The sequence below is a fragment of the Myodes glareolus genome, chromosome 23, assembly GCF_982192425.1.
Source record: "Myodes glareolus chromosome 23, mMyoGla1.1, whole genome shotgun sequence".
Lineage (NCBI taxonomy): Eukaryota > Metazoa > Chordata > Mammalia > Rodentia > Cricetidae > Myodes > Myodes glareolus.
This window is the reverse complement of record NC_142048.1, coordinates 9,575,426-9,588,885: the sequence shown is the minus strand read 5'-3', so window position 1 is coordinate 9,588,885 and position 13,460 is coordinate 9,575,426. Positions and strand designations below refer to the sequence as shown.

The 13,460-nt window shown below is 38.2% G+C and overlaps 1 long non-coding RNA gene across 1 annotated transcript in view; it reads right to left on the bottom strand.

Moving 5' to 3' along the window:
- Nucleotides 1-13,460, bottom strand: part of LOC146890647 (uncharacterized) — a 38,997-nt gene that overhangs the window by 24,567 nt on the left and 970 nt on the right. The window lies entirely within an intron of this gene.

Sequence of the window (13,460 nt, the reverse complement as noted above, 5' to 3'; positions counted from 1 at the left end):
TGATGGCAAAGCTAGCTCTTGTCAGTTTCAGAAGCTGCTTCTTTATGAGCATGCAATAGGGAGAGAAATAGTTTTATAGATATAGATGATAATAGAGAGAAGTGATCAGCATCCTTAAAGAATCTACAAGGAATGTAGATAGAAGGGAAGGCTTAAGCACAGGAGATTTGGTCCTAGGGGCTCCTAACCCCAGGAGTGTCCCGCAGCTGTCTCTGTATCTACTCTACTATTCAGTTGTTAAGCTACATTTTCTTGTCTTCAAAGATGAGCTGGAAAGGTTTTGAGGTGTCAGTTTCATCTTGCCTGGAGCCATGTGACCCACGGGCAAAGGTTAGCTTTAATTGCCAATTGGTTAAGAAGGTGGGCGGACCCACTCTGAATTTAGGTGCCACTTGGGGAAAGTTCAAACAGCATTAGAGTGAGGGGGGGTGAGGCAGTTGTGTAAAAGCTGATGTGGCATGGCCAGCTGCTTCAAGTTCCTGTTTCCTTGATGTCCCCACAATGATGGACCAGAGCCTAGAATTGCTAGTTAGAATAACCCTTCCACACCCCTCCAAATGCAAACCCTTGCTTTGAATCAAGATAGTTGATCACAGCAACAGAAATGAAACCAGAACAGCATGTAAGAAAGTCAAACAATAGGCACCATCTGCTGTCCTTACAATAAAATTCTAAATTCTTTTCTTGAGCAGTCAGATTTATATTACTGCATGAAACACAAGCCAAGTATGTTGACATTGCTAATAATATTTTCAGGTTAGAGGAGCCATTATATTGAAAGCTGGGACCCTTCCTCTCACCCCAGCTACTTTATTTCTTATTTCCATTTTCTCTGACTCCTCCCAAGAGAGCCCTCTCAGTTACCCATCCCAGTTGTCTTTCCCTCTTTTCTCTCTCTCCCTGAAGGAGAGGCACTCTTTTATGGTCTTGTTAAAGGCCAGCAATTCAGCTTCCCTGTAGATTCTGCTTTTGTATTCAGGCCTTCCTGGTTCTGAAGGATGTCTGCCAGGCTGTTTTCTCCAGAGGCTAGAGTGTCTCACTCTGATCCCATCTCCCTGAATCCCCAAGCAAGGGATGCTGCTGAATTCTTCCCCCAAACTGCCACAGCAAGCACAGAGAAATGTCGACAGTGTTGAAAGATGTAACATCCTACAAGAAAAGCTTATATCTGCTATGAATGTGTGGCCATGGAATTTATTCCATGCTATCTTGGAATAAATACCCCTGAGCTCTTTGTTTTATGGAGAATTTGACTGACAAATCCCAAAGCTTGCTTTATCACAAGTGCCTACTCATTAACTATGAATGTTCTGATTCATCCCATAGGGGATAAGCTACCCCATGAAGGATCTTGTGATTCTGTCCTTCTGCTAAATGAGGGTGAGGTTGTAGCCTCTGTATGAACATGTAGCTATATATGCAAGCTGCCAAGTGTAACCTAGTGGAGTATATTAGTCAATGGGAGACCACAGTAGTGATGGCAGTGCCAGAAGGTTGTGGTGGAACAGAAAAATCCCCACAGCTAACATTTTAATTTTGCCTTTTCTATGTAGAGATATGTTCAGGTATGCAAACATTTCCTGCTGTGTAGCAGCTACCCCAGGCTTCAGTGCAGTAACCTGATGTACAGGCATATATTCTGGGAGCAATAGGCTGTACTGTGTAGATTTGCACAAGGATGCTCTGTGAGCATTACAAAATGGAGAAATTGCCTAATGGATCTATTTTCTGAGTAAACATTTATTAGGTGAATTGAATATATATATATATATATATATATATATATATATATATATATATATATATATATTCAAAACTACAGTACTTCATGGCAGGAAATAGGCTTGGATGAGCTGGTCACATGTCATCCACACTCAAGAAGCAGACAGCAACAAATTCTCACTGCTGCCCAGTTCACCTTCTCCACCTATACCTGTGACTTTCAACCTTCCTAATGCTGTGACCTTTAATGCAGTTCCCCGTGTTGCTGAGCCCAACCATAGAATTATTTTGATGCTGCTTCATAACTGTCATTTTGCTACTATTATGAGCCATAATGTACACATCTGTTATGCAGGATGTCTGATGTGAGATTCCGGACTCAAGTCTGTGGAGTATGGTGGTTCCCTGAAATCTCTCAAAGATTTTTACCTGTTGGTGTAGGACGTTCCTTTCCAACTCAGGTTAAAAAACTGACATCTGCTTTCTAGGGACAAAAGGCCATGTTATTTTAAAATCTAGCAAGTCTTTTTCTCTCCACTAGAACGCTGGCGCCAGCAAATATCCTTCTGTGGACAGTCTGTCAGGTGATAAATTAAGGGATGTACCACTTCTGTTGTTGCCACGACAATGGGCTCCTCCTTCTCTGAACTTGCCTCTGCTGAAGGATGGTTTGGTACTAGAAATGTTAACCTGCCTGCCTTGAATGCTGCCTCCCCTCAATCCGACTGGGTATGCAAATTAGGCGTATTTTGCTTATTCCTTGTCTTTAAGCTATATGTAAACTAGCATGTTACCCCACCAAACAAGCTGCCCCATGTCCACAGTTTTCCTAATGGATCCTAACTCATATTTAGAGTCATTTGATTCCTTAGCCTCTGTACATCCCTGGGTTCTAAGACTGCCTGTGCATTTTGCAATCTTGGTGCAGATGTAAAACAACACTTTGATATGTGACTCCCAAGGGGTTGCAGCCCACATGTTGAGAATCTCTGACCTATGCAGTCCAGAAGCCAAGTCAGGGAATATTACCACTGTCAGTGACTGAATCTTTCCTCTTGAGTTAATGCAATCCAGCCTATCCCCCACAATGGACCCACAGCCTCGAGAACCTATCCAGTTGACAATTTGTACCAGCTATTAAATTTATACATGTATTCGTACAAATTATCACATATATGCATACATACATATGAAAAATTTGCTCTTTCCCGTTCTCTCAGTGCGCTCCTTCTGATTTCTCATGTGTTGATAACTAATAATTTATCAGGGCTTTGCCGTACTCCCAGTTCTCCTTTCTTTCACACTGCAGGCATTTCTGATACCAGGGTGACAAAATGACTTGCTGTGGACAGCAAATGAGTGAAGTTCTTCTAGGCAGCAGCTCTTAAAATGTGGCACAGTTTCTTTGTCTTCTGAAATGCCAAAGCGAAAGAATGCCTTGTACTGTAATGGTGACAGTGGGAAGATGGTCAGCCTTCACCCAGTGCTGACCCTATCAGGGACAGAAGAATAGACTCTCAGTTCATCCTAACCTAGCCCATCACTACCATTAAAACAAACCCTATGTCCTTTAGTTTATTGAAGTTTGTACTTTCAATTAATGTCTTTAAAATGACAACTCACTCTAATTTTGTTCAATTAAGATTGCATTTTCTAGCAACATGGCTGTCTTGAACCTATGTGTGTTTTCTTGTATACATACAAAATCTACTACAAATATTATACAAGTTCTTTGCCTGTTTGCTTTCCCTTTGATGTAAAAATGCACATTTTGGACATATTTAAATAACAGGTTGAATATTGTTACAAAAATTTCTTGTTATAAATGATTTGAAAATATTTAATATAGTATAGAAGATGACTGCATAGGAAAACCTCATGGCATGTATTAACTTAAGATCCTAAATAAGGAGTGAGCATAAACAACTCAATGACAAGAAAGCAAATAGTCTTATTATAATAGGTGAAACACTTGAGTAGATATTGTCAAAACAAAACATACAAACGACCAGCAGGTATAGAAAGTGCTCAATATCATTAATCGTTATGAAAATGAAAATGACACAAAGTCAAAATGCCATCATCAGCAGATGAAGGAAGCATTATGGGCAGGATGTGGAGATGGTAGGTCCTTGTCGCTGTAGGTGGCAATGCCGATTACTACAGTCATTATGGAGAGCTAAAAGTAGAACTACCATGTGAACTAATAACACCACTTCTGAATACACAGCCAATATACTTGTGCACTGCATATGGAAGAATTATTTGGTTTTTCATTTATGACAACATTGTATAAAAAGCTAAGTTTTAGAATGGGCCCTAAGTGTCCATCCATGGCTGAGTAAGAAAAGTGTGTATGTGAGCAATGAAATGCTATTCATCCTTAAAGGTGGGAGATGATTTTGGCATTTGTAATTGTGTGGAGGGAGGCATTACATTAAGTGACAAGAGCCAGACAGATCAAAAAAAACATCTCCAGTTCTTATTTTTTAGTAGAATCTAAATCACTTGAACTCTTGGTAGGAGAAAGTGCAAAGGTAGTTACCAGGAACTTGGGTTGAAAGGGGCTGATAAACATTGTTCAAAGGCCTCAGGATTTCTATTTGAAAGGAAAATACACAGGGAAAATTCTAGATTTTTTTCTGATGTGATGTATACCATAATGAAAGAAACTATAAATGATTTTTTAGAAAGGGTTTTATAAAGTCAGTAAGCCTCACAAACATGTGCGTGGTTAAGCTTATGGAACGGTGGCTCTTCAAGGAGTCTGCACTCTTCAGTTGTGGTGATGTTATCCTGCACACTTCCAGAAAGGACTTTCCTCCACTTCCTACCACACAAAATACTTTTGTTTTCTTGAACTATTTTTTTTTTTGGAACTCTATATTTTGACAAATGTTTTCCTCAAAGAATCTGAAAACTGTAGCATGAGGGCCTGATTGTTGGAGTTTCTGTCTTGTCCAGTTCCCACAGCCAGTAAAACCCAAACAAATCACACAGAGAGTCTACATTAATGATAAACTGATTGGCCCAGTAGCTCAGACTTCTTATTAGCTCTTATATTAGTCCATTATTCTAGTATATGTTAGCCACATGGCTCAGTACCTTTTTCAGTGGGGCAGGTCATATCCTGCTTCTTCAGTGTCTGGACAGGACTGCAGAGGGCACTTCCTGCTTCCCAGAATCCTCCTGTTCTCATTGACCCACCTCTACTTCCTGTCTGGTTGTCCTGCCTATACTACCTGCCTGACTACTGACAAATCAGCGTTTATTTAAAACATTGACAGAATACAGAATTGTCCCACACCAGAAAACTATATTCTTATCTGATGACAACAGCCAAAGTAAGAAAATGAAAACAAACCCAACAGGCCTTGTGACCTACAGGCTGGAACAGATGAAGGCCTTGTAAGTACAGACTGGGGACAGGTGAAGATCAAATCTTGTTGAAGAAAGGCTGTTCTGGAGACTTGCATAGTGCCTTCTGCTTTGCAGAGAATTTACCAAGTGTTAAATTCAGCTAAGTAAAATTGTTGTATTTTAAAATTAATGAAACCCAAACACACAAACTAAATATTTATCCTACAATAATAAAAAACAACAGTGAAAATTTATAATTTTATAGCAAAATTATTGAAAAGATAAGTACAAACATCGTTGGGGTAGAAAGTAAAAATGACAGTGAGATTTTTTTCCAGAGAACAGAATTGTATATTTGTGTTTAAAATATCTTCTAAATATAATTTTCATGCAGCTCACAAATTGCTACTAAATAAAATAATGTTTATAAACATCATTTATAACAGTTACCAACCTCATTAATTTTGTAGCTTTAAATACGGTATGCTCTAGTGAAACAAAATAACTCAGTTTTCTTTTGCTAAGGCAGTGTCTGAAATATCTCATGCTAGCTTCAGACTTACTGTGTATCTAAAGATACATGGACTGTCTAACCTTCTGTCCCCACATCCCCAGTGCTGGGATTATAGACAAGCACCACTACACAAAATATGTGGTGCTGGAAATCAGTTCCAGTGCTTTGTGCACCCTAGACAAGCCCTCGACCAGTTGAGTTACACACCACATTCTAATTAGTGTTTAAAAAACAACTTAGAAATACATCAGAATGCATCCCTGGGGACACAGATAGAAATAGAATCAGGGTACCATTGCTGAAGTCTATGTTATCTTTTTCTTTTCTGTTGTTTGGCATAGTTAGACCCTATTGTGACTTTGATTTCTTGTGAGCAGAATAATAAGTGCTTTCATATATTTAAGACATTGCGTCCCTCCATGTGTTTGCTCAGGTTTCTGAACACAGTCTCAATGTTTGCTGGAGCACATCACAGGGAGAAAGATGCTGTCCAAGGTGCTGAACCCACGTTTCTGGAATAAGGTTCAGGGTTGGTTGTGATTCCAACAACACACTCTTTACTGCTCCCTTGTAGCCACAGACTTTCAACTACTTGTTTACGGAGTGCTATCAGTTTCTTATAAATGGTCTGGAAGACAAAACATGTTAGTTCACTTAATTCTCATGATTTGTTTGAGCATTATGTGAACTCCAAGAAGTCATGAAATAAATATAACATAAAATACAATAAAACTCATACTAACAAATGACATAAAGGATGCGTTTACAAAATTTGCATCAAGATGGGTTTATAAAATTTACCACAATCATTGGATCAATCACCAGTTAGCTGGGCATGGTGGTTCATGTCTTTAGTCCTTGCCCTCAGGAGGTAGAGGCAGGTGGATATCGGTGAGTTTGAGGCCTCCCCAGACTACACAGTGAGTTCGAAAAAGCCAGGACCACTCAGTGAAATCCTGTCTTAGAAAAAGAGTCCTCTCCCTTGCTGTGATAAAATACCAGTATGTGCTACCTAGTCGATGATAAGGACTGTCAGAATGTTTCATATATGTTAAGTAATGCAGTCATTACAATAAACTCATAAAACCACTCTGTTACTCTCATTTTATAGATGAGGAAAATTGAGAAATACAACTATAAAGAGCTGTGAACAGAACCTAAGTATAGGCAAACTGGTTCCTGTAAGTGTGCTTTTAATTGCCCCAATGTACTGCGGGAAATTATTGTAGGATTATGTTGCCTAAAACTATTGACTGTAATGGTTTACTGAGCACTTTTTTTCATTGCTAAAATTGTATCATTCCTGGGATCAGTCAGGGCAAAAATATGGACCAGTATATTCCCACATCCTAATTTTGGGGGGGATTTTTCATCAATAAAAATTTACTTTTATTTAATAACTCAGGATTGCATAGTGATTAAATAGGCTGAAAGGTTAAGCTAGTAGTGTCCTAAATAACATATAACATGAGGGCACTTGTAACTATAGGCATTTACTATTGATATTTTTCTCTTCTGTTTTTTTTTCGTGTATGTGTGTGTGTGTGTGTGTGTGTGTGTGAGAGAGAGAGAGAGAGAGAGAGAGAGAGAGAGAGAGAGAGAGAAGACATATAAGTGAGAGTGTGAGTGTTCATGCCCATGGCTACTCAGGAAGAGACCAGAGCAAGGTGCTGGATATCTGGATATCTTGTATTCCTCTGCAACCATTGCCTTGAGACAAGGTCTCTTACTGAACTTGAAGTTCACCAGTTCAGATAGTCTGGCTTGTCTATGAGCTTTCAAGGTCTACACCTATGCTGTTCCCTCACAATCCTGGAGTTACAAGTATGTACAGCCATGCTTAATTTTTTTTTATGTGGTTGCAAGATATTTGAACACAGTTCCTTAGGTTTAAAGAGAAAGCACTCTTTCTCACTGAATTATTTTTTCACTCCCTGACCCCATTCTTTTTTCATTCAGTTCCAGTATATATAATATGGGAAAAATAACAATTCAAAGTAATTTTGCTGCTTAAATGTTTTAATAAAGCACTTTTAGAATGCAGTAAGAAAAAGTGCCTAGCACCTAGCAGATCTCAGGAAACACTAGACATTGGCATGGCATGTTTGATATCATGGATTGGGCTGCAGTTGCATTTTGGATGCTTTTCTACCACTTGTATTTTTAAACACTCATCTATGAGTTCAGCAAATTAAAACAACACGAATTACAGTGTACTTTAAGTAAATTTTTCCATTGTGAAGCTATTTTTTTTTTTGGTTTTTCAAGACAGGGTTTCTCTGTAGCTTTGGTGCCTGTCCTGGAGCTAGCTCTTGTAGACCAGGTTGGCCTCGAAATCACAGAGATCTGCCTGCCTCTACCTCCCGAGTGCTGGGAATGAAGCTAATTTTAAAGGTGATATTATTACAAAAATTTAAGTATTTTAACACTTACCTATGTAGTTATCCTATTTGACTTAAAGGGAGAATTGGGTTTTTTTTGCACATGTGGTTAGCTAATTATTATTTTGTAATTAAGACAGTGACGAAACCAGAAAATAATGTCCTGATAAAGCCTGATGACATATTTTATAAATAATTCAGTTTTGGGTCAAGAATAGAGAGAAAATGGACGCTTAATAGAAATATTGCATTGTCACAATTTATAATTTGCATTATTTCAATTTACTATTGAAACAGTATCATTCCTTAAAGAATGTATTAATAGTTATTCTACATTTAATATTCAGAAACTCTATGTTCTAATTGTAAATAATAAAAGGTAGGCAGGTGTGGTGGTATGTGCTATTGTCCCAGTTACTTGCAAGGCTTAAATAGCAGGACTGCTTGAGCCAGGAATTTTTGGAGAAGACTGCACTGGAAGAAGGGAAGAAAGGGTAAGTATATCATAATAATAGTACAAGTAGCTTAGTAAAAGTGACAGGGCACTGGAAAGTTGAGGCCATGTGAGAAAGTTGTGTGTGTGTGTGTGTGTGCATGCACACATGTGCATGTGTGTGTTACAAGTGCATGTGGCTGTGTGTGTACATATGTGGCTGTGTGCATGAAGACATCAGAAGAGGACATTGGGTGTCCTCTTCTTCCACTCCTTACCCTTATTCCTCTGAGGAGGCCTTTCTCCCTGTGTCTGGAGCTCACATTATTTTCAGCGAGGCTGGAAGCCAGCAAACCACAGTGCTCTTCCCATCACAACCTCTCACAGCACTGGGGTTACTGGCACCTGTGAGATCACACCTGGCTTCTTATGTGGGGTTGGCATAGGAACTCAGCTCTTCGTGTTGTGCAGAAAGTACCGATAACAACTTGAACTATGATATCCAGGCCCATGAGGAAGTTTAAAAAGAGAATGTCATGCCCAAACTATAATCTTGTTTGAGTCTTCAAGGTACAGTTTTGAAGTCTTAAGTTTTGACTGTATACAACCTCTTCATATTCACTTCTATGACCATAATAGGTATCAGCTAAAATAACTCATATAAAGTAGTAATACTCTAGCTTATTGGCTTTAGAAGAATATTTGTATTATACAACAAAAGTGAATTCATTATTAATGTGTTATTAAGTATGGATGAATATATTTCAGAAATAGGAGAAACACCTGAAGTTATCATTCTGAGTGCGATTCTTAGATTAAATTTAAGTGCACACAATTGAGCAATGGAAGAATAAACTGGGACACCAGATAAGAGTCTAGACTTTATCTTTTAAATATGAATGTTATTTTAATATGTGACTGAAGAAAAGCACATTGTGTTGAAATCAGTATGAAGTCAGGGGTATTGTCAATGCCCGGGAGTTTTACTTTTAAAGATTTATTTATTTTTATTTCATGTGTCTGTGCAACACTTGTCTGGTGCCCATGAAGGCCAGAAGAGGGTATCAAATCCCACTAGAATAGGAGTTACAGATGGTTCTGAACTGCCATGTGGGTTCTATGAATGAAGCCTGAGTCCTCTGGATGAGCAGCCACTCTTAACCACTAAGGCATTTAATCCATTTCTCCAATGTTAAATCTTTCCATTTCTCTATGAGTTAAGTTAAATTAATCACAGAGGCAAATTTTAAAAATATATGTGTATGCATATACAAGACTTTGATATTTGATACTTTCCCCTTTCTTGTGAGTGTGTGTGTGTGTGTGTGTGTGTGTGTGTGTGTATGTGTGTATGTGTGTGTGTGTGTGTATAAAGATCTGCAGACTATTTGAAATGACTCAGATCAAGAACTGCTGCTGTGGTGATGAGGTGCCATGAAATTTAAAACAAATTTTTTTGTAATATTTTTACATCCCCATTCCAACTGCAGTTTCCCTTCCCCCCTCCCCTCCAGTCCCTCCCACCACCTCCCTTCTGGCCTCCCATTCACTCCTCTACCATTTCTATTTAGAAAAGGAGAGGCCTCCAATGGATATCATCAGAACCTGGCATATCAAGTTGTCCTAAGACTAAGAGCCTCCCCTTGTGTTAAGGTTGGATAAGGCAACCCAGTAGGAGGAGTAGAGTCCCAAAATCATCAAAAGAGTCAGAGACAGCCCTGCTGCCACTGTTAGGAGTCCCACAATAAGGCTAAACTACACAACTGTCACAAATATGTAGAGGATTTTGCTCAGGAACATGACATTTTCATGTGTGCATTTTGGAGGAGATTTTATGATGGTCCTGGTTGGGGAGGTTTTGTAATGAAGGCAAAAGACAAGCTATAGACATGTAGTCTCTACATACAATCCCAATGCTAAGAATAAGGTAATGTATTTTTCTGTGTTTTTCTAGGAGAAAGCCCAATTTTCTAAAGCTTGCCAAAGGGTATGTTAGCAAATAAAACCCTTGCTGAGATAGACGTAGAGTTAAGCAAGGAACTTGTTAGCTCTAGAAATGTTTAAAGTCATGAAGCACCTCAGCTTGACAGAACCCCCGGGTATTATGAAAGCCTCACTGAGGACTAAAATCAGGAATAAACTATAATCATGAGTGTGAACTGGAAAAAACTGATGCTGACTTTATTATTCTCATCCTCCTCCTCCTTTCGTTTTAATAAAACCAAACCAAACTTGGAGACACAGAATAAGGAGATACCCACCTCCAGTCATTCTTCTGGATCACTGAGAAACCCAAAGAAAAGAAAAGAAGTCTGATGGGTGACAAACAGAATAACAAGCAGAAGCTGAAAAGGCTCAAAATGAGAGCAATACCCATGGGCAAGGAAAAGGGCGAATTATTCTAGAAGTTCTCACAGAGCAGAATGCAAGGCCATGGTGATGCCACTCCTCACACACTACAGGACTCCGTTAGTGCACATGAAACACTGACTGGGAATCATAACAACACCGTTTCTGTGATTCAGATAATTGTAATGAAATTATTTAAAATACTTGCACATTTCGAAGGGAGAGATTGGTTATTTCAGAAAGATGCTAGTCTGTTGAATTTAAGTTCAATATAATGCAGATCATAAATCATTGAGATTTCATGGGTGCAGCATTCTTGCCAGTTTTAGAAGACATAATTTCACAGGAGACATCCTGGTCATCTTATCCCACTCTTGGTCAACTTTTCCTGAGTCTTAGGTGTAGAAGTTGTACTGTAGATGCAGGGCACTTCACACTCACTTTTTCTATGCATTTTGGCCAGTTGTGGATTGCTTTAATAGTCTCTATTTGTTGCTAAAACAAGTTTCTTTGATTAGGGGTGAAAGCTATTCAGATCTCTGAATGTAAGATTAAGGTTATAGACTACAGTTAGAAATTATATTGGTTTAGGAAAATGGCAGTAATATATTCTCCTCTAGGGTCTGTGACCTCTCCAACTACTGATTGTTGGCCACATTTACAGTGTAAGTCATTAAGAGCCTCCTCTGAATGGTGTTCACCTCCAACTGCACAACTGTTGATTACTCCAAAAATAAAAATGTTAGTATTGCACCACTGGAAATAGTTTACTGGTGTCAGTCATTGTTTTGGTTTGTAATATTTATGACTGGATAGGGTTCTTGACTATTTTTCTTCCTTAGCAGCTTGCCTAGTGTCTTCCAGTGCTATGACAATCAACCTTCAGGAGGAGCTTTCTAGGTCATTTCCAACTCAGTTCTTTCAAGTCCCATGTCCAAAGTGTGTACTATCTTCTCAATAGGGCCTGCTCAAGTTCTGGAAGGTAGTGAAGATATTGCAATGGCAATATCTTGGTATCAGCTCTTAACACACACACACACACACACACACACACACACACACACACACACACACAATGTACTTTTAAATAAGCTTGAAAAATAATTTTTCCTATGGATTTTAAAAACATGTCTATTGTTATTTAAGTTTTCCTCTTATCTCTTATCTCTTTGTAGTTCTCTTTGTAATACTCAATTAAAGTACCTCCTATTTTCACCTCTTACCTTGTTCTCATGTTCTTTTGGAAATAGAAACTGTTAGAAGTGCATGATTTCAGGACTATATTTTTAAGTCTCCAGGAGTAGAAAAGATCCTTAACAGAATCAATTCCACCCTTTCCCCCTCTTTCTTCTTTTCTTTCTTGTCCCAGATTTCTAGAAAGAGATGCACACATGGGGTACATGTATATGTATGTTTGCTATACAAGACTCGGGTCAGGGAGCCCTGTGCAGGGCTGTTAGCATTTTCACATTAACTTTATGTCCCATTTCCACTACATTTTTTCCTCCTAACTTCTCCAAAGTGAGGATGAGAGATGAGGTGGCATACTTAAACGAATTACTTAAGACATGAGGATGTCATTAAGACCATCAAATCAGAAGCAAGGTTGCAACATTTTGGCTTTTCCTCATGACTCTGTGTAGTTCAAGAATCAGAAACCACTTGAAAAATAAGTGATATCTCTTAGAGACTTTTCTCAGCAAGTACATTTCCAGGGATTTTCCTGTGATAGCTGAGAAGATACAATTCTCAGAAATAAGTCTGCTATACACACAAGTAACTAACTGATCATGTTATGTTTGATTCCATGGTAGCCTTCATCCTGTATGTATGAGTAAGATCAGCCAAGGTAATTAAAGCAATTTGTGAAAACATACACGGTAAGAAACAGGTAGAAATATTGAGGATAAATCATGAATGATATTTTTATAGGCAAGTAGGCAGAACATCAGATTAAGAAAAATCTTAACCTACAGACTTAGTACCCGATATAGGCTACAAACACTCAGCACTTCTATTTTTCAACTTGTATTTTAGTAAAAAACTTCAAATAGCTTTCTTCATTGCTGGCTGCAAGTACACAGAAATCTTTTTTCTTTCCATAAGCAATGTGTCTCTTTTAAAATATGAAATTCTTCTTTATAAGGAGAAAAATTTATCATTCCTTTTTACTACCTCCAAACAAAACAATTCATAAAAGGTCATTTCTATGTCATGGAAGTGCTAATGACCAGCACAGCTGATAGAGAATCAGGAAGCTATGCTTGCAGCCGTTAGATAGATCCCTGTCCTGTTAATAATGATGTTTAGTTGCAGATATATATTCTGGCGCCTATGTCAAAACACTATTTAGATCAGTATTTATAACAGTATTTAGATCAGAAGAATGCAATAAGTACATTTACATATGTTAGCATATCATATAAATGTGAAGATTTTCATTTATTTAAAAATTGTTTGTTTATAAATGAGAAATTAGTGTAAAACTCCAAATTAGCAGTGTATCTTGAAGGACTAATCATGTGTGCCTTTTAACCTTTTTTGCCAATCGATTCAAATTAATCCTTGTTAACAGAGTTGCTAAACAGCCAATTATCAAAAGAGGTCAGATAAAAAAGGTTTTGCAAAAGTATCTGCACTGAATCTCTTTGTTTAATGAATGCTGGTCATACATCCGAGCCCAAATAATATGAATTTCCAT